Below are 16,480 nucleotides of genomic sequence, written 5' to 3' on the forward strand. Positions count from 1 at the left end.
CACACTGGCGCCCTGTCTCTCTTTAATAGATGAGAAAATTGATGGTAAGAAAGATAAACTAACTTCACAGGGAAATAGTATTTCCTAGCGGTTAGGAAGCCTGACTCTGGGGTCAGATTCCTTGGGTTTAAGTCCTGTTTTATTCCCAGTTAGCAGTTAGAAATTTCTGGGCAAGTTGCTTATCCTTTTGTGTCGGTTTCGTCAGCCGTTGCTGGGGACAATGATGGAATGTACTTTTCAAGATCTTGTGAAAATTAAATAATACAAGACAAGCCAAGTGCTTAGAACGTTGACTGGCACATGGTGAGCATTAAATAAATATTTGTTGTAATGGCTTTTATGGTTAAAGATCACAAAGCTGGTATGTAGAGGAACCAAGAATCAAGCCTAGTTTTGCCTGGCTGGAGCCACCATACTTTCTGCCATACCATGCAAGTTTCCAAACCTTGTCTTACATTTGCCCTTCGGAAAATCATGTAACATTTCCAAATTTTAGCTTCTGTGGCCCTAAGATATAAACAATGATAGTAATACTAAAACATTTCCCTAGTTTGTTGGGAGGATCCTGTTAAAAAAAAACAATAAATACAGTTTGGTAAACTTTCAAGTGCTATGCCAGTATCTATTACTATTATTATCAGTGGTGCATGAATCAATCTGACTCAAACCAAGGCTTTATATTTTCACTCCCACATTTATCATCATGGAATTAAAATTTTATTGCATGCACTCACATCCGAATCTATCTGGATGATACAAGTCATTGGAGGGTGGTCACAGAACTGAAACAAGAATTCCACAATCTTGACTTGGTACGAGGTAATGTTTAACCACCCCACTCGATTTTCAATAACGTTTGCCTAAGGTAGGAAGAGAAGAAAGCATTTTTAGTAAAACAAATGTTTGGGAATCACATTTATGTTTATCTAAAAACTGAGAGAATGTGGTAGCAGCCAACAAGTTCATTATGTTGGCACAGAAACGTATTTTTTAAACATCAAGTTCATTGTCCTCAGCTGGAATGCATAATTTTGGTTACTTTTCAAAAGGTCAGTTTATTTCTGGGAGTAATATTTCTGCAATGCTAAGAATCAGAAGTCAAAAGGGGAAAGAGGACATGGCCTGTAGAATAGATCATATCCCTCCCTGGGATCCCTTAGGGAAGCTTAGATACTAGAGCTTAGCTGTCCTTAAGTGGAGACTTCCACTCCGGAATGGAATTACAATGTTGCAAGAGACCCATTTAATCAAATTTCATTCCGTCTTGTTCACAGGGTCTGATTCCCCAGACATCACCTCGGATCTCCTCTCTGCTAATTCACGTCCATTGAATCCTTTAAGAAGAAACTCACAGTTTACATCAGCTGACCAGGCGTACATTGAGTGGCTAATATGTACTAGATGTATACATGACACCAAGACAAAGGACACAGTTTCTGTTCCAAAGCTGTTCAGCCTAGTGGAGAAAATGGTTCTGCCAAAGACCCATGTCAGGACCTGCAGTGTGGTAGGTGCCCAATAAATGTCTGTTGAAAGAATGAGTTCATGCTAGTAAAACTGTAAAGTGCTGTAGGAAACCTGTTGCTGGGAAATTAGCTCTTTTTTGTGGTAGGTGGTGGTAGGGGAAGAATTCCCAAGGGAAGTGACATTTGCACAACTTGGGTGGCAGTGCTGGAATTAGCTGGATGAGAAGCGAGTGGGAGTTATTTGAGAAGGACACAGAGGTGTGCAAGTGCAGGGTGGGCTGAGTGGGCTCAAGCAGCGCTGTTTTATTGAGGTTTTCATGTGTGAGTAAAGAAAGGAAAGAGAGCCAGCAAGATACACAAGGGACAAACTGTCACTGCTTTAATATTCTAAATAAGAGGACGTCTCCATTTATTCTGTACTAAGGAGTCCCCGAGAGTTTCACATACTCATCTCTTTCTTTTGGTTCATCCTCCCAGAACTTGGCACTCACCAAAAATTACTGACCTAATGCCCACGCGAACAGAGTTTTGTACTGAGTCTAAGAGTCAGATGTTAAAGCCAACCCCCAACCCACCCCAAGAGTTGAGCTCACACCCCCTACTTCACCACCTACAGGTCTTTCGCTGCTATGGTGCCTTTTTCTATAGGTGTCTAAGGGCTGGGAGGCCAAGTGGCAAGAAGGGAAGGCTGGTGATGTTACGGAGCTGGGGCTGGCCCAGGGGCGGGGTATAGTGTCCTGCCAAAATTCACCCGAACTGTGGAGGGGTGGCTGCCTAGACTGACTTCTTAAAGAAATGCCAGTTTAAATAGCCTGCAGCCAGGATACTTGAGCCCGGAATGGTAGTAAAAAGGAATCTCAGACACAGAGCTATGCCATCAGGATAAGAGGAGGTTTGCTGCAGATGTAGGGAGAGAAAGGCAAGTCTGAGGGAATTTCCTGAGCTGGTTTCAGATGCTTTTGAAGAATTGCCTGTGACCTCCTATGAGGATGTGCCAAGATCAAGAAAGGGGTCCATTGTGTAGTGGATGGTTAGAACCTCTTTATCAAAAACGTTTATTTATTTTTGAGAAAGAGAGAAGGGGGGGAGGGGCAGAGAGAGAAGGAGACAGAGGATCTGAAATGGGCTCTCTGCTGATCGCAGTTCAAACTCCCGAACTTCAAGATCATGACCTGAGCCAAAGTCGGACGCTTAACCGGCTGAGCCACCCAGGTGCCTCTAGATGGTTAGAATGTCTTGTATGGGCATTCAGGTCATGGCACCCTGTGCCTACCTACAAAGTTTATAATTAGTTTTTAATGTCTGTATTTCCAACTGCGGTGTAAATTCCACAGCAGTGGGTCTAGTGGGTCCTGCTTCTTCGATGCTATAATCTCAGTGCTTGGCTTAGTAGGTGCTCAGCAAATAGTACTGATGGAATCGTTGGATGTGTGTGTATGTGTGGTGTGTGTGGGGTGTGTGTGTGTGTATGTGTGTGTGTGTGTGTGTGTGTGTTTCCACTTTCTGGCCCTGTAGGGCATGTAATTGCGAGTTTTGTGGAGACAGACAGGGTATGCAAAATCTTGACTAAAACTGGAATCCGCTGGAGCACTTTCTCTGAAAAAAGGAATATGAAGACTCTTCTTTCCTGAAGGGAACCACTGCTTTTTGAAGTTGTACCTGAGGGACCCAAAAAGAACTTTACACACCCTTCTGCCAGAGAACACGATCCTCCCCTGAGCTTCCTTTCTCCTACGAGCCAGGACTGGGTTTTTCGTGTAGCAGACACTCAGGAAATGCCTGTTGAATTGATTTTTTAATGTGCGATAGCAGAAAACAAAAGACAGGACATTTCAGATTTTTCTGGAGTGAAGAAAACAATTTAGATAAAGGTCGTAAGAAGGAAGAAGACTGCTTTACAAGTACAGATTTTGATTTGGAAGTTAGCCCTACCCTCCTTTTATATATGGGGATTCTGAGACCGCTGGGTGAAGTACTTCGCTCATCCATGCAAATGCATAATACAGACCCAGAACTTGAACCCAACTTTCTGACCTCCTCTCACACCCAGCCTTTCTCCTTTTTTTTAGGAGGTAGAAGGTAAGCATGCCTGGTCTGCGACTGGAAAACAGAGGCTGAAGGTGGTGAAGGCAGCTGAATAGAGTTCAGAGTGTGCACCTTATTAGCCTTGATTTCCTTTTAACTTTGAAGTTCTCTCCAAGATTTTGGGAGTTTTCTTTTACTCAGCCACATGCAGTTCTGTACCTCCAGACGGCTCTCCAGCTACACACACATACAAATCTGTAATTTCTACAGACAGCTTTGATGGATATCCGTGAGACCACATGTTCTTCCATTCATGCTTTTTCTTTCTCTTAAATATTTATAAAGGTTCACAAGCAGAAATAAAAGTCCTTCAGATTCAGAGCCAACTAAAAATAGCACTTCTATTCCTTGCCAGGCAATCTGGCATCAATCAAGGCCATCAGAAAGACGCTAGGGAGGGAAGAGGAGCTGATAACCTTTTTATCCAGTTTTTTAGCCATCCCTCTCTGTTATTAATAAGTTAGCAAGATTGACAGCTTGAGATGCATCCCACATGTTTTTGGATCTTGCTGCTGAAGATCATTTCTTCTTCATGGATTCCCTGATAAAGTGTGTCCAGGAAGAGAGAGGGCTTTGAACTAGCTAATTGCCGGGGACTCTAACTGTTGGGCAGAGGGAAGGATGGGTGGAATTTTCCAAATGGGGTGGGGACTTCATGAGCTCTCTAGACAACCATCATCTCTGTTCACAAGGGTTAGGCTTAGCTTTCGGCCATATATATGAGGCTGTCATTGACTAATGCACTTGATAATCGCTACCTTGTAGCTGAGGTGTCAATAAAGGAGTTCTTTTTACATCTTGCAGCTCACTAGGGCTATAACTCTGAAAAGTTAGTCAGTCATTCTTTCTGCTCTGGAATTGCCCCTGCATCATCTCTAGTAGACAGATTTGGAGTTTCTTCTGGGGAGTCTGATCCCTTCATCCTCTACCTGGGGGTTGTTGCAAAAAGTAAGGGTCATTTTTAGAGAACTGCAGTTACTGAAATCTAGTCACATTTCTCTGATTCTTCCCTTCCTACCTGTGGTCAGACTCTTATCTTCTTTTGAGTGAGAAAAATGTTTTTAGATCATAGTGCATTCTTTTCTGTTTTTCCCCCTGCTTCTCAAAAACACTCGTTTATGTATTTGAAAGCTTTGATTTTTAATACTTTTATTACGGAGAGGAGATTTAAGGGCAGATATTCAAGTGTAATGTCTTGACTTTGGGAGTCTTAGATTTTACCTGGATCAACTTCTCTCCACAGGATAGTATATAAAGTTATTACTAATGGCAGAATCATAATGAAGACAATGAAAATTGGAGATGGTAACGGGTACAAGAGAGAGCAATGGAAAACAACCTGTGGTAATAGCCCAAAATTTTATCCTGTTATACAATCTGTTGCATCTTTCTGCCATGTATTTATTTCTTTTAACCTGGGTGTAGTCATTGGGAAAGGGAGAGGAGATAAACAATTCTTCACAAATGATTTGTAATGGGAAAAATAAGGATATTTGGAATGAATTCACATCTGAACCAGGTAAATGACTTTATTAATAATCTACATCCTCTGTATTGTGTGTATCAGTTTTCCCTCAGAAACATTTATTTCTTTGGATTCAACTGAATTGATTGAAGAGAAGAAGTGTCTGCAGTTTTTTCCCCAGTATTCAATGGTCCAGAAACTTTTTTTGTTCAGAAAATGAATGCTGTTCATTGCCACAAATAACTTAAAAATAGAATGGACAAGAAGTTGCTAATTATGCCCACAGACCATTTTTTTATTGCTTGAACTTTTTGTTGTCATAGTTGAGAGCCAGACAACACATGGTTCAGAGTGTATCTTCATTGGTTTTTCTGTTTCCCAACATTAAAACAGGATCGTACTTCAAATATGAGATTGTTCTGATATTTAAAGGAATAAATGGATATGAAAGAGCATCAAAAGTCCCAGTGAACTATATTTGTGGAAGAAAAAATACTGTGCTTGTTATTAATAAGGCTGATAATGAAAATGATGTGAGGTGTACGTAAATATGCTGGGACATCTCATAATATTACCTACCATTCCTTAACTGATACCAACTCACACAAGCCCTCAGTGCCTAGGTGTTATTTTGCAACATTAATGAAATTGTTTTTGCTCCTCTGGAAATATAAATTTCCATTATCTTTTCCTTGATGCAGGTGGGAAGAGCTGCTGATCAGTGTTCACACAGGCAACCCTAATGTATTGAAGACTGGTATCCATATTTATCTCTGTCTTTCCTTAGTTCCCTGAGTGATCAAATGATGACAATTTCTGTATGCATCTTTATGCCCCATGATCAAGTTACCTTTTATTTTTTTTGTTGAAAAATGACATATATCATCATGTAAGTTTAAGGTGTACAGCATGACAGTTTGACTTACGTATATAGTGAAATGATTACCACAATAGGTAATCTTTTCATAAAATTAAAAGAAAATTGAGTTTCCTGTGTTAAGACCTCTTAGGATCTACTCCTTTTACACTTCTACATATTCCCTAGCACAGTTAGCTATCATCATCTTGTTGTACATTATATCTCTAGTACTCATTTATGCTATAACTATCAATTTGTACCTTTTGACGACTTCCACCAATTCCCTTTCCCCTCCCCATGTTGTCTCTTGATTACAGGAGCCATTGATGCTTCTGCCTGTTGTTGGCATCATCCATTCACTCAGAATGCAGGAACCAACACATAAAGTGTTTCAGGCAGTATGTAAGTATCACAGAAGATATAAAGATACTGAAAATGCAATTCTTATCTTCAAGTTTCTTTCAAATTTAATGAGAAGAAACAGACATGAAAACAGCCCATTCCATTAGAAGGTATAACCTGGTGTGCTTTGAAGCAGTATCCAGTATGTGTTACTTCTCTGAGAAAGCCAGGATTCACTGGTCCAGGAACTGAGGAGTGGAAATGGATGGGGTACCATTCACTATTACCACTAGTGATCTACTAGCCAAACTTTGGTTTCCTGTTCTTATGACTTTATGCCTTGTTGGCCTAGAGGTCTTAGCTCCAGAAGGAGGATTGCTTCCATCAGGAGATATAACAATGATTCCAGGGAACTGGAGGTTAAGACTGCCGCCCAACCATTTTGGGGGCTTCTCAAGCCTCTGAATCAACAGGCAAAGAAGGGAGTCACTGTGTTGGCAGTGGTGACTGATCCTAACTACCAAGGGAAAACTGGCTTACTACTCAACAGTGGGGATAAGAAGAAGTACGTCTGGAATGCGAGAGATTTCCTAGGTTTTGCCATGCTCTGTAATTAGGGCCAATGGAAAAGTACAACAACTTAATCCTGGCAGGATTACTAATGGCCAAGACTCTTCAGGAATGAATGTCTGGGCCACTCTGCCAGATAAGGAACCACAACGAGCTGAGGTGCTCGCTAAAGGCAAAGGAAATACAGATTAGGTGGTGGAAGATAGTTACAAATACCAAAGGCAAGCAGGAGACTAGTTATAGAAACAAGGACTGTAACTGTCATGAGTATGCCCTCTGAGCTGTAGCACAGAGCCCGATGTGGGGCTCGAACCCACAAACTGTGAGATCATGGTCTGAGCCAAAGTCAGACGCTTAACCAACTGAGCCACCCCTGTAGGGGTCCTCCTAATCCCTGTCACCGATTTTACCCATCTCTCCACCCACCTCCCCTCTGGCAACCATCATTTTGGTCTCCACAAATAAATATCTTCTTATTTACATATTCACCCAGATCCTACTCGTTCTGTTTCTCTGGGGAACTCTGACTAATACACAGAGTAAATCGTTAATAGAGGGTCAAATAAGCTACTGAGGTAATCTAGCTGAAACCATTGGGAAACTTGATGGAAGAGCGGAGATCAAAGACTACACCTGAGCCTGATGTTTGTAAGTGATATTGTTGCCAGAGACATTTTTCACTGTGGGCTAAGGAAGAGCATCTGTGAATGTTTATGATGATATTGAGGGTATGGAGAAAGTGTAAGTAAACTTTGCCTACAAAGGGCAAGATGGTAAATATTTAGGCTTGTAGGCCAAATAATCTCTGTCTCAACTATTCAACTCTGCTATTGTGCTGTGAAAGCAGCCATAGACAATATGTTAATGATCAAGCGTGGCTTGTTTCAATAGAACTGTATTTACAAAAGTGCCTGGTTTGGTCCATGGGCTGTAGTTTGCCAACTTTTGGTCTAGAAAATTGAGTATAATGTACCCAGAGTGAGCTGAAAATTGACTGATTCATGGAGGGTATTGACATGTGTGCTAAAGATTTTGATGCATTTCTATGGTAATGGGGAACCACTAGAAGCTTATAAAGACACAGGTAATCAGAAAAAAATAAGCAACTTTTCTGATGATGTTGAGAATGGATGGAAATGGAGAAAGAACACCAATTTATGAGGTTACAGTAGATTCTATTAAAGATTGGCACATTTCTAATTCTATGGTAAGTATAATAAAGGCTCTTCTCAATAGTTAAAATTATAATCCTTTTCAGATTTCCCTCGTATCAGTCAGGATCTCAGCAGAAAACAGAAAGAGCACTTAAATTGAGCAATTAGAGTATACTAGAGAGGAAGGCTGTGTGGAAAGCACAAGAAATGGTGTAATACTTTCAACTTTGTAAGAGTAGATTGTTGACTTCCCCATAGGGATGAGGTAGCAGTGGTTTCTGGAACTCAGAAAGAGAGAGTTAAAGTGGAGAATGGTGGAATCACAGCCTCACTCTCAGTGATGCCACAGGAATAAAAAGGAATCATTATCTTGACCTCAAAGCACTCTCTATTGACCAAACACAAGAGGAAGTCAAAAAGCAGGTGACCATTTGGTGCAGTGTGTATGATTCAGCTTTCCAGGGTGCAGAGTAGGATGGAGGGGAGCAGAGTGTCTTTTGAAGGGGAAAAATATCCATTCTCATTATGACTGGGGATGGACTTTCCTGTCCTTGAAAAGTAATTTGGCAGAGATATTTAGAACTTCTCAAATATCCATGTACTCCCCAAATTTCTCCATGTGCCAAGTGAGGTCATGTGACTAGTTCTGAAAACTGGATTATGTTATTACTTGTGGATTGAAGCATTTAAGGGAGAACACTTGACCTTGTGTCTTTCTCCTCCTTTGTTCTGGTAACTGGAAGCCATATTGGAGAAGTAGATTAGAGCTTGGTCTATCTCATGGAAGAGAGTTGCCTTGAAGAGCTTTGGAGCTGCAGCAAATTCTGAATAATTAGAAATAAAACTGCATCATTGCTCTTATAGTGTTAGTGAGATTTTTAGGGTTAATTTCTTCCTGCAGCATAATTTAATCATCCTGACTAATATAGCTAGGAAATGTTTAGCCTCTTGAAAACTCTTGAAAATGTAACTGGCTAGTATCATTTTGCTGAAGATGAGTTTGCCAGTAAAGGATCTGTGGGATATATTTAAAAATGAATACCAACCACTGTTTGCTATCTTCTTTCTGTAAGACTGTGGCGGGGGTTTTACTGATCCTGGCATCCTTATTACCCAATTTATTTGATTATTTTATTTCTGAATGTGCTTTTCCCCCAAATTTCACCTCTCCATTCTCCCATCCAGATGTCACTGGATTAGATACTTCTTCAGTGTCACTGTCTCTTGAAGGATAGAGGCCAAATGAATTTCTTAATGTGACCTGGAATGGAGGTTATCAATTTGGAATCATAGACTCTCCCTATGAACTGTGGGAGAGCTTCAAATTTGCAGCCAGATGTCCTTGGGTTAACGTTTCATTTCTGTTGCTGTGTGACCTTGTGCATATTACTTATCTATGCCTCAATTTTTTTCTCATCTATCAAGTGATAATGCCTACTTTGTGGGACTATTGTAGGCATTTTAAAGATACATGTTAAGAAAATAGCACAGTCGCTGCCTGATATACTTTAAGAATGAAGTGATTGATAATCTTCCTTATTTTTCAGGTAAGTTTGTAGCTGACAGTACTTAAATTAACCATTTCATGGTCTCAAGTCTTTATTTCATGCATAATTGTATTGGCTGGGCCTCATTCTCAGAGAGATTTGTAGGCTTTTATAAAGACAAACTATCCTAAAATTTGTATGGAACCACAAAAGACCCCGAATAGCCAGAGNCAAATAATAATAATAATAAAGAAATTAGTCCAAAAGTTAAAAAAATGAGATTACTGGCCCTGTCTTTCATAATTTTTAGATATATGATCACTGTTAAATCATCTGTTATCACCAGTTCCTAGTATCCTCATTATCAAAATGGGAATAGGCATGCCTGATTTGCCTATATTCACAGGGTTATTATGAGGCTCAAAGAAAAAAACACATATGAGAGGCCATGGAGAATTTTTAGTTGAGGACAAGTTACTACAGTAATTCCCATCTCTATCATGGTGCCGTGCATTTGACTAAATGTTTGCTAAATGGAGATGGTTGAATAAACAAAAATCAAATCTAAGGAAATAGAAAAGATACTTGGTATCCATCTGTTTCCCTTGAGGATGGAGAAACGAAGATTGAACTTAAAATATTGGAGAACATTGGAACATGGAACATAGAATACTGGAGTCTTATTTTCATGGCGGGACCTAGGGACTTAGAGCTACAAACATTCCACACTAGAAAGAATTTTGAAAGTCAACTAGTTCAGTCTGCCCTATCTATAAGAAAGTGAGCACAGAAGTGGGAAATGGCTTATGGAGAGTGCAAAGTATGGAGTCCCACCCCTTCTCTTCTACACTTAAGACAAGTACTGTTTTCATCCTAAAAAGAAACTTCCTTCCTGGCCGGCTGATGTCTCCTCCAGTCCTGAGACCGTGCAGATTTTAGGGACATGTCTGGCCTTTGTTAGCACATACATGGTGGATTAGATCTGATTCACATTCTTTACTTTAGATCCACAGACTTTACACTTATTAACTTACATTCTTCTCCCAAATAAGCCCTGATGGTATTTATAGTTAGGTTCTGAGAATTCAACAGTGACAGGTCAATTTTTCCATTCTCTCAGGCTCTGCCCACACTTTCAAGGTCCTTAGGCTCCCCTTCAGTTGAATAGAGGCCTTCATATGTTGAGGTAAACCTGTTCTGTGTGGTCTGGTGTTTCCAGGCATAGGTAAAGGTTTAAGCACATGGGTGATGTCACATTCTGCCACAGCTCTGTCATAAATGCATTTTCCATGGTGACCTTCTCTTGCAGTAAGTATCCTGAGATAACAACAGGGTGTGTTTCTGCCTCAGACCAACCCGTGTTCTATAAAGCCATAATTCCTATGCTAATAGAAGCTTCTGGATTTATAAGAGCATCATTTTTGTTGGCAGGTTGGCTCCAAAGTTGTAGGTCCTGACTCATCACTCTCAGTTGAGAGTGTGGGAGTACATGTGAGTGTGAATGTGTAATCATTTGTACTATGACTGGAAGTGGAATGTGAATTGGGTGATGATCCTTCTTGGCTTTGGTGGTTCTCTACCATAAACTGGATGCAATCCAACATTGGATTTCAGTGTAGTTCTTGGGTATTTACTCTGTAGAAAATATAAGCTATGCCATGTGCATTCTTCACATCTTTCAGCCCTGAAGAACAATTTAAAAAATACATTTTTTTAAACCTTAGGTAAGATTATAAATTGTCAGCACAAACACTATTCCGTGACTTGATTATAGGAGTCTTCACCCCAAAGTATGGATTGAACGTGGGTCTCCAATGCAAAATGCAAGTTGAAAGAATTTTGAAGATTCTTATGGAAAAATAGATTCATTTTAATTTATTCATAGGCATGAGTATCTTAACATGTCTTAAGTTGAAAATATTCAAATTTACTAAAGAATTTTAAGAGTATCTTGGCGTTATATAATTTTAATGCACCATAATAATATAAAATACCCCTTCTCTGGGTCAGAATTCCCTTCAGTGTTAATGGTTTTAACACGATAAATAGGTGGATTGGTAGCTATGTTTGTGTCTGTGTATTTTTGAGGAGGCAAACTTAAAACTGAACATGGGTCCATTAATGACAAAAATTGATCAGACATGAAGGACAGGGACTGGGGGCAAGGTGTCCAGGCTGACTCCATGCTTCTAACAAAAGAGGAGAAGTGGGTTTGTAGAAGCGTGGACATGTTGGTTAGACTAGAATGGAGGTAGATTATTGATTGGAATACTCCAATACCTTCCCTAACTGAATTTGTTTTAATTTTTTAAAATATTTTTATTTATTTCTAGGAGAGAGAGAGAGACAGCGTGAGCAGGGGAGGGTCAGAGAGAGAGGGAGATACAGACTCTGAAATAGGCTCCAGGCTCTGAGCTGGCAGTCAGCACGGAGCCCGACGCGGGGCTCGAACCCACGAACCGCGAGATCATGACCCAAACGAATGTCTGTCGCTTAACCGACTAAGCCACCCAGGCGCCCCCCTACCTGAATTTTATGAAGACACAATAAACCCAATTCCTAATTCCAACTTTTTCCATTTAATTTAATTTTAAAAATTCTTCCCATGATTATCATTTCTAATCCTTTAATCTAGTGACCTACTGAAGTAAGGATGATGAGGTGATGGTCTTCTGTTTTCCCATACTCCATGCTGTGGGGTATGGTAGCTGTGAATATTTCCTGCCATAGTTCTCCCGTTGCTGAGTGATCGTAGTTAAGGCTTTTGATCTCACTTTGGATCTGAAAAATAAGACCAATGAGGCTAATCTATATCAGTGTGTTAGGTCCCAAGAAATAGCACATTTCAACATTTCCCCTGGCAGATAAGGCTGAGGTGAGGCAATTTCATCATATGCAGGGAAACAGGAAGTGTAAAGACAATAACAGAAAGAGTTTAAAAAAAATGAAATGGTGTGTTAAATCCTTTTTTTTTTTAAATTTTAAATCTTCAGAAGTTTGATTTCAGAATTAGGTGAGGGTGCACGTCAATGCCTTTGATAGGACCAGCAAGAGATAAAAAGAACCAGTATGTGGTGAATATCTTTTGATGAGAAAAAACAAATTCAGGTATCTGTGGTAACACTGTCTCCTTGTTTATCTCCTCAACCATCCCTCAAGCTACACAGAACCACCAGAGAAAAACCACTGCACAGTCATCTTGTTGCCCCAAATATATCTTAGAGAGATGACCTGAAAATTCAGATGGAAATTCCGTGACTGGAGTACTGCCTTGCTCAGAGTGTGCTCTTGGCCATTGCTGGATATCCACCAATCTCAAGTGTTCACACAATCTTCCTACTTAATTACTTTGACTTGGAGAAAGCTGGCTGCAATCCTAGTTCAGAATCTATCCCCTTTAATCTGTAAACTGGGCAAACAATTCTTAGAAGTGATTCCTGAGATAAAAGGGATTTTAAAAATATTAAATGCATCATCTAGTAATTACTATTTAGAAAAATATCTCAAATTCTTCTGCAAGGAGTCTGACAAGATGTTTCCTTGCAGTGTTAAAGCTGAGAATTCTGTCCCCATTTTGTGTATGAAACCTAGAGATGGGGAGCACAGCATTTCTACCACGCTGAAAGGGCTGACATTTCAGAGCTGAAAACTGCCAAGGGCTTAGAAAGGACATACATGAAGCCCATCATTATTCAGTTCTGTGGTTTTGTGGCCTGGAAGCTCCCATAATTGTGAATTTGGAAGTCATCGCTCTAAGAGGAGATTCTAGATCTAATTTGGATGCTCCCAATACCCTTTCTGGAAAACAACGCATTAGATTAGTTTATCTGTTTGTATTTTATACAGAGCAGAATTCAAAGTTTTCCCAGCCGTCCAAACAGATTAATTTTCTAAGTTACCCCAGGTCTATAAAGCTTTGGTCTTTTTCTATTTTATGTTCTTCTGTACCAAGTTGAGTTCTAATGCATTAGATCTACATCAGGGAAATGTACCTTCAGGGAGCTTAGAGCCTGTATTCTTTTCCTTTCTATAATAAAAAATCTACTGCAAATTCTGGACACGTTTTCATGACAATTTCATCTTTGCCTTCTATTACAACTGCCACCACTCTGTGGATGATGCTTAGATATCTTTCAGGACATTTAAAATCTCTCCTAAGCTGTGTTCTAAGATTTTCAACTTTCTTCTTTATGTACTTACATATATCTCAAACTCATGTTCTCTGAGACCATTGACATAAACCTTCCCCTCTTGTCTGCCAACCATAACATCCTCATAACTTTTCCCTTTCTTTTAATGGCACAATACTCCTCCAGTCCCTAGTTGGGAACCGTCCCCCTCCAGGGACCCCTACATGTACGATATGTCAACAGGTCTTTTCATTCAACTTTCTCTGTGTGTTCCCCATCAGTTCTAACTCTCTGCTCCCTTTGCCATTTCATCCTGGTTTAACTTATCATTATCTCTTGCCTACTCTGTGAAAGTCATGCATCTCATCCCTTATTTTTTCTCTTGCCTTCATCTTAATCCTCATGCATACTGCAGATTACTCTTTCCAAAGCCTTGTCTTTTTGCACCATTCCATTGCTCAATCACATACCTTCATTGGCTTCCTTCTATCTACAAATAAACCCTAAACGAAGTAATATTCATTTTCTGGCCATAACTTACCAATTTTGTCCTTATTACCCAGGATTCTGCTCATATGCCTGTCATTCTTATCAATCTAGACAATCGCTGTTTACAAACATGCATTCTGCTATGATTTGCTTCAAAATGTTTCTGTTAGAAATGCTTTCTCTTTTGGCTTTATTTCCCTGAAAATTCTGTTTAAGTGGTGGGCTCTTCATAAAGCCAGTAACAGACATCCTATGGCAACCATTACTTATGATGGGATATTACCCCTTCTCATAACATTCTTTTTTGGGAATGTATTACATGCTCTTGCACATTTTGAAGACCTTGGGTTCATGTTTCAGGCTATTTTGTGTCCACCTTCATTTTTTACACGATCTCCAGCCAAGTATCTTGCTGTATTGGATATTCTAGAATATTTGGTGAATAAAAAAAAGAAAAGAAAAGAAAAAAGAATTAGTTAAAGGGAGAGAGTAAGTGAAGTGGGTAGGTTGGGACTTTGAAGTCAGATGTCTGGCTTCAAATCCAGGCTTTGCCTCATACTAGCTGCGTGACCTATAGCCCTTCAAACTTCAGTGTCATTACTGATAAAGTGAAGGTAATATTAGTAGCTATCACCTGAGGTTGTTGTGAGGAGGAATTATGGTAATTCATGTACCATGCTTAGAGTAACGCCCGGTACAGAGCAGACACTCATTCAGCATGAGCCATCGCTACTACTTTTGTCGTGACACATGCTGCTGAAATTCAGAGAAAAGAGAGTTCGAGGGAAGCCAGAGTAACTGAAGGAAGCTTCCTGAAGAAGGTAGGGCGGGGACATGGATCATGAATGAAGGACAAGAGGAGAGGAAATAGTATGTTTTGTTTTCCTTGAGATCTTCCCAGGGCCAGTCAACAAAATGGTGCTCTTCATCATTGATCATAAATGTTGGCATTTCTTTCCAACTTGTAAGCCCTTTTATTAATTAAAATAACAAGCACTTTTTAGGATCCTTTACTGCAGGGCATTTTTATCTCCCCTGCACCTGGCTCATATTTTTCAGGAGGGCTATCAAGACCCAGAGTTCAGGGCCGCCACCCATTGCCTCCTGCTGCCAAATCTCTGCTCTCAGCCTTGTTCAGGCTCAGCCCAGGAAACATCTGCAAGGGCGGCTTTGCAGTGACACATTGTCAACCTCAGACCGCCTGGCCTAGAGCAGACTGCTGCACTCACCTCCTCCAGAATGTGTGTGGGGAGGCCCAGGAAAGAGAACTGGGGGGCAAGGTTTGTCACCTGGGCACTGAGGCCTCAGATGACATGATCCTATTGTCTAAAGAGCAGCCGTCTGTTGTTTTGTTCTTTTTAGTAAAATAAAAAAAGCCTCCTGTTTCCATGGTAATGCCTAAGCCGCCTGCCCAAATGTGGTCTAATGGCCCCACCTGGACTCATCCGCTGGGCTTTCAGCCTAGCAGGGTTATGGGGCAAGTAGGAGACTAATTATTTGCACAGCCCCAGCCTAATGAATAGCTTTGGATAGGGAACTTCCTGGAGTTGGCCGGGGAATACTCCACCCATACCGCTTGATTATAGTGACTATTTTGAAGTTCATTTTTGTGACTCCCAGAGGGGAAAGCGGCTTGATGGGTACAGATTTTCCCTGGTTGCCAAGCGTGGCTTACCCACCTTACACCTCAACACATGGTGGCTGACCCAGCGCTTCCCTCATGCCATCAGTGCATTCTCCCAAAGGGAGCTGCGTCCAAATGAGGGCATTTGAGTGGTGCTCTTGATGGCTTGATATCCTGCATCTGTCCTGTTTCCTGCTTCTCTTCCAATTTGTGCCCTCTTACTGGGGACAGGTTCAGCTCAGGTTGGAGGTGAGGAAAGACTTCAGAAGACTTCTATGTTCAGGAAATAAATCCTTTCTCCGTTTCCAACTTCCTACAGGTGTATGAGAGCAGAGGAAAGGGATTCTCCTCTTGGTGGCCCCAGAGGCCACTAGTTCTCCTTTGAGACCTGAAAGGCAGAACCAGTCTACACTTTCTAGATGTTTTACTTTAGTTATTCTCATGGACTATGCCAAACAGTCCAGAAGAGTACAGTAAAACCTTGGATTCTGAGTAACTTGTTCTGTGAGTGTTTGGAAAGACGAGCAAACATTTTTTGGAAGTTTATCTTTTTTTGAGAGAGAGAGAGAGAGAAAGTGAGGGAAGGGCATAGAGAGAGACATACATACTCAGTATCTGAAGCAAGCTCCAGGCTCTGAGCTGTCAGTACAGAGCCCAATACAGGGCTTGAACCCACGAACTGTGACATCATGACTTGTGCCAAAGTCAGATACTTAACCAACTGAGCACCCAGATGCCCCACATTTCTAATAAATTTTAACTTTATAAATAAGTGAACAGTGTCTTGCAATACGAATAGTATGTGACGC

At 40.6% G+C, this 16,480-nt stretch overlaps 1 long non-coding RNA gene across 1 annotated transcript; it reads right to left on the reverse strand.

Moving 5' to 3' along the window:
• Nucleotides 1-716: 716 nt before the first annotated feature.
• On the reverse strand, nucleotides 717-10,633 carry LOC144225317 (uncharacterized). Its single transcript, XR_013333270.1, has 3 exons — nucleotides 10,463-10,633; nucleotides 8,647-8,765; nucleotides 717-860 (listed from the first exon to the last, which is right to left on the reverse strand). It is a non-coding gene; the product is annotated as an uncharacterized LOC144225317 (long non-coding RNA).
• Nucleotides 10,634-16,480: the final 5,847 nt, after the last annotated feature.

Source organism: Crocuta crocuta, unplaced genomic scaffold (genome assembly GCF_008692635.1).
Source record: "Crocuta crocuta isolate KB4526 unplaced genomic scaffold, BGI_CrCroc_1.0 scaffold172, whole genome shotgun sequence".
Lineage (NCBI taxonomy): Eukaryota > Metazoa > Chordata > Mammalia > Carnivora > Hyaenidae > Crocuta > Crocuta crocuta.